Here is a 9,694-nt window from a genome sequence, read left to right on the forward strand (position 1 = left end):
CACCCCCATAATGCCGCAATCGAGATGCCCATGCTGATTAGGCCTTTTGTGAATCTAAAATTGTTTCTCTAACCCTTTTTGATACCGAAATCTTGATTCATTAATGACGCAGAAATACCGCAAGTCCCAATATCATCCCACGCAAATCTCAAATCTTAATCATATACAAATTTCGGGGAAACCTTTCAATACTATATACATACACCTATGGCCAAAGCTAATATAAAACCTGATCCTGCAAGCTGCTCGTCAATAGTAAACTCCCCCACTTGGAGTGAAGCCATAACATCTGATGAACAACAATACTATCCTTCACGCTCGTACATCATCAATCATGGGATACGTCGAATCATCTACTAAGCGCATGTCCTTTATCGTGACAATCGAACTCGCTTCCTCCAGTGCCTTGAATGATACAAGATACCTTCCACTGAGTAGAAATCACATAAGAACCACATAGTCTCTAATACCACTAACCATCTTCAAATCAACCTCCACCTCGTGGCCCATCCGCAGCATCACAAACCGTTGGCGCATTGCTGACATCAAACGCTCAATATCGTACACGAGTGGATGCAAAGGAACATAAGATACATGATTTAAGCTGAATCAATGCTGCACGACAAGGAATGAATGAAGTGGAATTTCCTTATTTAATGGCAAACTCAACAAACAACTATTAAACATGAACTTAAATTTTCTATACAAAGCTTAGAATCCCAAAACTGGTAATACAAGTCATAAGCCTTTCTAAAAGTAACTATATGTAATAATAGATCATTATAGTAAAGTAATGGGAAACAATGGAAATAAATACAACAGAAGGTGACTTCGGAGCCCGCAAATGTCCAGTGGGTGTACCTTGAAGTCTCCAGCTGCACAAGTATAAGTGTCAAACCAACTTGATCTGTAACACCTGATTCTGTGCGAAAGCATTGCATGAGTACACCACAGTGGTACCCAATAAGTATCAAGCCTAACCTTGGTAGATTAGGGACGAGGCCAAGTCAAGACACAGGACGAGGCCAGGTCAAGCCTAACCAAGTATTTAAGAAACAACATAGTTGGGGTACAGATGAAGTATGATTGTGTTAAAGTAAAGAAAACGATGACAACACAACCAATCAAATCATTCCTCATACACGAATTTCAACAATCCTACTTCTCGTAACCTTAGATAGTAAATCACAACTTCCAAACGTTGCACACATGGCACCTTATGCCCATATTTTTCCATATCACTTACGCATAGCAAAATCCACTTGCTACCAGGTACATAGCATCCGTGTCAAATGCTGATAAATTATATTCAAGGGATTTATGCATATATAATAAAGTTAAATTATAGTTTCTGAACCAAACAGGAAATCAATGAGAAAATTAGTTTATATTGGGAAACATTTGGGTGAAGAGAATAACATTTCAACTAAACCAAGGCATCGAATAAGCTACTTATTTGAATATAGAATAATAAATTAAAACATAATTGAAATTTCTTTTTGTTTGGTGAAGTAACAAACATAATATTGGGTAAGGAGATTAAGTTGAGAAATCGATTAAAGTGAAATATGACAACCATTAAAAATAGTAAGGTACTGAATGTAATGGCGAGTGTTAACATAAGAGTCATATAATGTAAGCATGTTATTAATTGTTTTATTTAAAAACGTTATGTTACTGAGTACTCGACAGGGTATGAGATAATGACTCAGCGTTGTAAATTCATCTCGAAAATCAATTCACGATATAATAGTAATCGGAAAGGAAAATAGGAAACCGCAAAGCAGTAAACTAATGCAACCAACTCAATCCTCGAAAATCTCTAAAAACCATAAATACCAATCCTCAAGTCTAATACGAAAGAACCGAAGCCAGCACACTAAAACAATAAATACAAAACACATAAACCGTTGCGGAGGCACAACCCGATCCCACCATATAATCAGAGTCAATATCATAATTATCCCTTATTTCACCATATCAATCCACCCTTATTTCACCCGTTGCGGCGCGCAACCCGATCCCACCATATAATCAGAGTCAATATCATAATTTTCTCCCTTATTTTACCATATCAATTCACCCTTATTTCACCTGTTGCAGTCCGCAAACCCATCCCACCGTATCAATATAAATCCTCCCTTATTCCACCTGTTGCGGCGGGCAACCCGATCCATAAATAAATCAATTACATCAACAATCCAATACTCAATTTACAAGAATTTCTACAATCATAGGGTATGAATACATGGCAATGAAGGAATTACGTAAAAATCAAGGAACGCCAAAAATATTACAAAAGAAACAGGACAAACGAAGCACGAGACAACTAAGGCGTGCAATTACAACAATTAAAACAAGTAGCAGGTAAGCACGGAGTCATGGAAGAAATGCAACAATTAAGAGGTCACAAGACAATAAGGAAGGCAACAACTTCAACTAAAGCATATAAATGCAAAATAACAAGTAAAAGGAAGAACAAGTGCTAACAACGTCAATTAGAGCATGTAAGAGTAGATTAAAATGATTCATATCACAGGTTATGACACTTCAATTAAAGGCACGGAAAGTGTTTGGATACTCAAAACCGGTCAAATACCACATATAGGCCGTGTACCACTCGTCACCTCGCATACATGGATTTCACATAACACGAATAATACAAATACCTCAAATCCTGAGAGGTAGTTTTCTCCACACAAATTTAGGCAAGATACTTACCTCAATTCGGTCAAGTCAATACCCAAATTAGCTTTTCCTTTACAAATTCACCTCCGCTCAGCTCAATCTAGCCACAGACGACTTAAATACATCAAACAATGCAATGGAAAACTATTTCAATTAAAAAAGTTATGATCTTTGTACAATTTCTAAAAAGTCAACAAAAGTCAACCCAGACCCGCCCGGTCAAAACTCGGTCTTAAGGGTAGGTCATCACTACCCATAACCTCACGAGTCTATATCCTGCTTTGTTTCCAAATGCGAGTCCAATTCGACTCTCAAATGCCAAATATTTATTTTACGAAACTTTGACAAAATCTCCAAACTTTTCCGTTAGATTCTCATGAATTTGATGTTAAATCTAATGTAAAATCATGAAATATAATTGAAAGTCAACTAAAATTACTTACCCAATAGTTTGGTATTAAAATCCCTCCACAAAATTGCCTCTCATCGAGGCTTGGGTTCAGAATATATCAAAATGAAGCTAAGTCCCGAAGTGCTCAGCTTTACACAGGATGCAGAGGTAGCATTGGCGACACAAGGTTCGCAAATGTGAACCCCGCAAAAGCAACGCTTGAACAGTTTTGCATCTATCGCAAACGCGATAAATCAGGTCGCAAATGCGATGATAGGGCGTTCACAAAAGCGGCCCAATTGTTCGTAAAAGTGAACTACTACTGCCCAGTACACCATCTCATTTGCGAGACTGGCTTCGCAAATGCGAAGCCCGACAGTTCCCAGCCCTTTCGCAAAATAGATCACAAGTCCGCAAAAGCGGTAGTCGCAAATGCGACCCTCAACTTGCAAATGCGAGATCAGAACACCAACAAATCTAGACCTTCTTCGAAACACTCTGAAACGTGTACGAAACTCATCTGAGCCCTCAGGGCTCTAATCCAAATATCCACACAAGTCTAAAAATAACACACGAGCTCGCTCGCACCATCAAACATCAAAATAACCTCTAGAATCACGAATCAGACGCCAAAATGCATGGAAATTCCCATGAGCTTCATGAACTTCTAGAATCGCCACCACGCGTCCGAACCATATCAAATCAACTCCAAATGGCACCAAATTCTGCATGTAAGTTCCATATGATGAAACAGACCTATTCCAAGTCTCAAAACAAAAATTTGAACCCGGTAGCCTTAAACTCGAACCATGGTAAAACCTAGGAAAATTCGGGCATAGGACCGAGTCCAAAATCACCATCCGGACCTACCGGAACCATAAAATATCCGATCCAAGGTAAAATATCCAAAAAGTCAAACTTGTTCAATTTCTTCAACTTCGAGCTTCACAAATGAGAGTCACCACTTAAAATCATTTCCGAACCACTCAAAAAACCCGAGTCGATGATGCCCGCAAGTCAAAATACAATAGATGAAGCTACCCATGAACTCAAAGTGCCAAAATAGACGCAATTTCTCAAAGAACCAATCGGGTCATTACATCCCCCTCACTTTAACATACGTTCATCCTCGAACTTGCCAGGAGTCATTCCGAAGCTATCAAATCACTGCATGAGCTCATCATACATACACCCGGGGGTGCTTCCATCCCGAATCCTTGTAGTCCCGACAACTGAACTTAACTGAAGAATCTCACTTCATTATTAGTCCATAAACTTAGGACAAACCTAATCTTCAACATCTGAAACTCATCGTAGAACCCGGATCTCGCATCAATACGCTGTGTAAGCCTGGAAAAGTTGAATCGAGCCACAAACCAACCCAGGGTACAATCACATGATGTTCCACACAACTCAATTGCCCGCAGCAATAACTTTAGACCACCATACCTGTCCAATAGCAACCTGGGTACAGGTAATGCACTTTACATCAAATAAAACCTTGTTCCGGACCTCCGCAATGTGATAAAAGAAACATGAAGAAGCTCATAATCACCCATGAAATTAACAAGCCAAGAAGCTCTCTCGTCCGCCAAGGGCTATTGCTCAAATTTTGAGCGGAAATAGCACCATCCTTCCAAACACTCCTCATCCCGATACGATAGGGAAATATCAGGTCTAGAAACCTCATCTCAGCCAATACAAGCAGCGCAACTGACCATTCACCTGATACCACATGGATTCTCACACAACACGGTCCGTACACCAAATCAGCAATACATCAAAATGCAGCAAAAATAGAAGGAAAACAAGGTACGAGGACTATCTAACATGTACAATAAATATAACAACAAAAGTACAGTTTCATTAACTCATCCCACAGAGGGAAAACAAAACACCAACTAAACACAAGGAAAGGGTATCCCACATAACATCTGTTGCAGCGTGCAGCCCAAAGCCAAATCAATCTAAACAGAGATACCTAACGAGCCAAAGTGCATTGGCTTACTGATCACATATATGCCAACATCAAGTACGATAAGATGCAAAAATATAACTGTGGTAAAGTGAATATATATAATACAAAATGGAGGAAAACAAGCACAACAAAAATAAAATGAGTAAATCAACATCAGAAGGACTATCTTGGCCATATCGCCATAAGGCCTGAACGGGATTACCACATGCGTGAGAATAATCGTACCACCCCACTGTCCATTATAACATAAGAGAGAAACACATAACATAAGCCAGGGGCACAAATAATATGCATTTTGCCCGGTAGCATGACCATGATATCAACGTCACAAGAGTACCCAGACCTGATCCGATATAGAATACAATCCTCTTTGGGCTTTCAAATAGCCCCCAAACCAATTTCGATCATCCCCAAACAGGTAGATATCCTTCAAAAAGTCCATAGCAACCTATCGATGATTTACGCCATCAGTTATCCCATTCTTATCATTTATTCACAATCTGCAAACAAGAAATACTCTGCCTATGAGGATACCCAGCCCCAAAACCTCATGAATACCAGAACTGACATACCTGATCTCAACTACGCTACTCAAATTGCCAATGCGTCACTCACACTGCGTCGTCTTACGAAAACATCCAAATAGATCTTCCATATCACGTAGCAAACCTGAACTTCAGAACCCCTAAAGTCTGGTAATCACTGTACCATAGGTCAAGCATTCACAACCCAGATCACATGGTGCCTTCATAAAAGGCACGCTCTTCACATGAGATATCCAATAATGACGACATTCTATTAACTTCTGATATCCATCTAGGGGAAAATCATAATGGAAAACATATGCCTTATGTCCGTAGCAGACACCCAACTCAAGTTGTGGTCGACAACATCTAGAACTCTCCGAGATCCGTCCACACATAATAAAGCCATCAGGACTGAATCTTCCCAACTCAATCGAGTTATCCAAACCATCCAACCCAAGAGTACTGCCACAAACACCGGTAGAGAGTTACAACCCAAAAAGGACCAATTACTTCCATTGCTATGACGACCCAACAGCACCGAGCTGACCCATTATTTTCGAATAGTCCTCGGCTTTTCCTCTTGGTAACATTTATCCGCGTCGATAGACAACGGTCTTAAAACAAACACTTAATGCAGAAAACCTTAGCACGAACCACGTAGTCCAAAAGCACACAAACCACTATATTTCCTCTGAAACACCCCCATAATGCCGCAATCGAGATGCCCATGCTGAATAGACCTTCTGTGAATCTAAAATTGTTTCTCTAACCCCTTTTGATACCGAAATCTTGATTCATTAATGACGCAGAAATACTGCAAGTCCCAACATCATCCCACGCAAATCTCAAATCTTAATCATATACAAATTTCGGTAAAACCTTTCAATACTATATACATACACCTATGGCCAAAGCTAATATAAAACCTAACCCTGCAAGCTGCTCGTAAATAGTAAACTCCACCACTTGGAGTGAAGCCATAACATCTGATGAACAACAATACAAACCTTCACTACTCGTACATCATCAATCATGGGATACGTCAAATCATCTACTAAGCGCATGTCCTTTATCGTGACAATCGAACTTGATTCTTCCATTGCCTTGAATGATACTAGATACCTTCCACTGAGTAGAAATCACATACGAACCACATAGTCTCTAATACCACTATCCATCTTCAAATCAACCTCCACCTTGTGGCCCATCTGCATCATCACAAAGCGTTGGCGCATTGCTGACATCAAGCGCGCAATATCATGCACGAGTGGATGCAAAGGAACATTAGATACATGATTTAAGCTGAATCAGTGTTGCACGACAAGGAATTTAAAGAAGTGGAATTTCCTAATAGTTTCTGTAGCCTCTCGAAGAGAAGTACAGATGTCTTCGTACCGATCTGCAAGACTCTACTAAACCTGTTTATGACTCGTAGCACCTTTGAACCTAGAGCTCTGTACCAACTTTTCACGACCCCAATTTTCCTCCGTAGGATGTCGTCACGGAACCTAGTCTTAGGGACTAGGCAAGCCTAACACTCATAAATTTAATGGCAAACTCAACAAAAAACTATTAAACATGAACATAAATTTTCTATACAAAGCTTACAATCCCAAAACCGGTAGTACAAGTCATAAGCCTTTCAAAAAGTAACTATATATAATGAATAGATCATTGTAGTAAAGTAATGGGAAACAATGGAAATAAATACAACAGAAGGTGACTTCGGAGCCCGCGAATGTCCAGTGGGTGTACCTTGAAGTCTCCGGCCGCACAAGTATAAGTGTCAAACCAACTCGATCCGTAATACCTGATTCTGCGCGAAAGCATAGCATGAGTACACCATAGTGGTACCCAATAAGAATCAAGCCTAACCTTGGTAGATTAGGGACGAGGCCAGGTCAAGACACCGGATATGTAAACCTGTGCAGGATATGACATAGAGCTAACAACGAAAGAATATCAAGTAAGGCTAATAGCAGAAAGAATTCAAATTACAATGAACAGTGAAGATAAGGGGAGCACAAATGGCAACGAGAAATAACCAAGTATTTAAGAAACAACATAGTTGGGGTACAGATGAAGTATGATTGTGATAAAGTAAGGAAAACGATGACAACACAACCAATCAAATCACTCCTCATACACGAATTTCAACAATCCCACTACTCGTAACCTCAGATAGTAAATCACAACTTCCAAACGTTACACACATGGCACCTTATGCCCATATTTTTCCATATCACTTACGCATAGTAAAATCCACTTGCTACCAGGTACATAGTATCCGTGTCAAATGCTGATAAATTATATTCAAGGGATTTATGCATATATAATAAAGTTAAATTATAGTTTCTGAACCAAACAGGAAATCAATGAGAAAATTAGTTTATATTGGAAAACATTTGGGCGAAGAGAATAACATTTGAAATAAACTAAGGCATCGAATAAGCTACTTATTTGAATATAGAATAATAAATTAAAACATAATTGAAATTTCTTTTTGTTTTGTGAAGTAAAAAACATAATACTGGGTAAGGAGATTAAGTTGAGAAATCGATTAAAGTGAAATATGAGAACTATTAAAAATAGTAAGGTACTGAATGTAATGACGAGTGTTAACATAAGAGTCATATAAGGTAAGCATGTTATTAATTATTTTATTTAAAACCGTTAAGTTACTGACTACTCGACATGGTATGAGATAATGACTCAGCGTAGTAAATTCATCTTGAAAATCAATTCACAATATAATAGTAATCGGAAAGGAAAATAGGAAATGACGGCAAAGCAGTAAACTAATGCAACCAACTCAATCCTCGAAAATCTGTAAAAATCATAAATACCAATCCTCAAGTCTAATACGAAAGAACCGAAGCCAACACAATAAAACAATAAATACAAAACACATAAACCGTTGCGGCACACAACACGATCCCACAATACAACACGATCCTCCCTTAGTCCACCATGTAAAATATCAATAATAAAAAGTAGATATATATGTTGCGGCGCGCAAACCGATCCCACCATATAATCAGAGTCAATATCATTATTCTCCCTTATTTCACCATATCAATCCACCCTTATTTAACCTTTTCGGCGCGCAACCCGATCCCACAATTTAATCAGAGTCAATATCGTAACTCTCCCTTATTTCGCCATATCAATTCACCCATATTTCACATGTTGCGGTGCGCAACCCCATCCTACCATATCAATATAAATCCTCCCTTATTTCACTTGTTGCAGCGTGCAACTCGATGCATAAATAAATCAATAACGTCAACAATCCAATACTCAATTTACAAGAATTTCTACAATCATAGGGTATGAATACACGGCAATGAAGGAATCATGTAAAAATCAAGGAATGAGACAAATATTACAAAAGAAACAGGACAAATGAAGCACGAAACAACTAATGCGTGCAATTACAGCAATTAAAAGATGTAGCAGATAAGCACGGAGTCATGGAATGAATGCAACAATTAAGAGGTCACAAGACAATAAAAAAGGCAACAAATTTAACTAAAGCATATAAATGAAAAATGACAAGTAAGAGGAAGAACAAGTGCTAACAACGTCAAGCAGAGCATGTAAGAGTAGACTAAAAATAACAGATATCACAGGTTATGAAACTTCAATTAAAGGCATGGAAAGTGTTTAGATAATCGAAACCGGTTAAATAACACATATAGGGCGTGTACCCACTCGTCACCTCGCATACACAACTTTCTCATTACACGGATAACACCAATACCTCAAATCCTAAGGGGTATTTTCCCCGACACAAAGTAAGGGAAGAAACTTAGCTCAATTCGGCCAAATCAATACTCAAACTAGCTTTTCCTTTACAAATTCACCTCCGCTCGGCTCAATCTAGCCAAAGACAACTTAAATACATCAAACAATACAAGAGAAATTAATTTCAATTAACAAATTTATGTATTTATGCAATTTCTAAAAAGACAACAAAAGTCAACCCGGACCCCCCGGTCAAAACTCGGGTCTAAGGGTAGATCTTGACTACCCATAGCCCACGAGTCCATAAAAGTGTTTTGTTTCCAAATCCGAGTCTAATTCGTCTCTCAAATATCAAATTCTTAT

The sequence above is a fragment of the Nicotiana attenuata genome, chromosome 10 (genome assembly GCF_001879085.1).
Source record: "Nicotiana attenuata strain UT chromosome 10, NIATTr2, whole genome shotgun sequence".
Classification (NCBI taxonomy): domain Eukaryota; kingdom Viridiplantae; phylum Streptophyta; class Magnoliopsida; order Solanales; family Solanaceae; genus Nicotiana; species Nicotiana attenuata.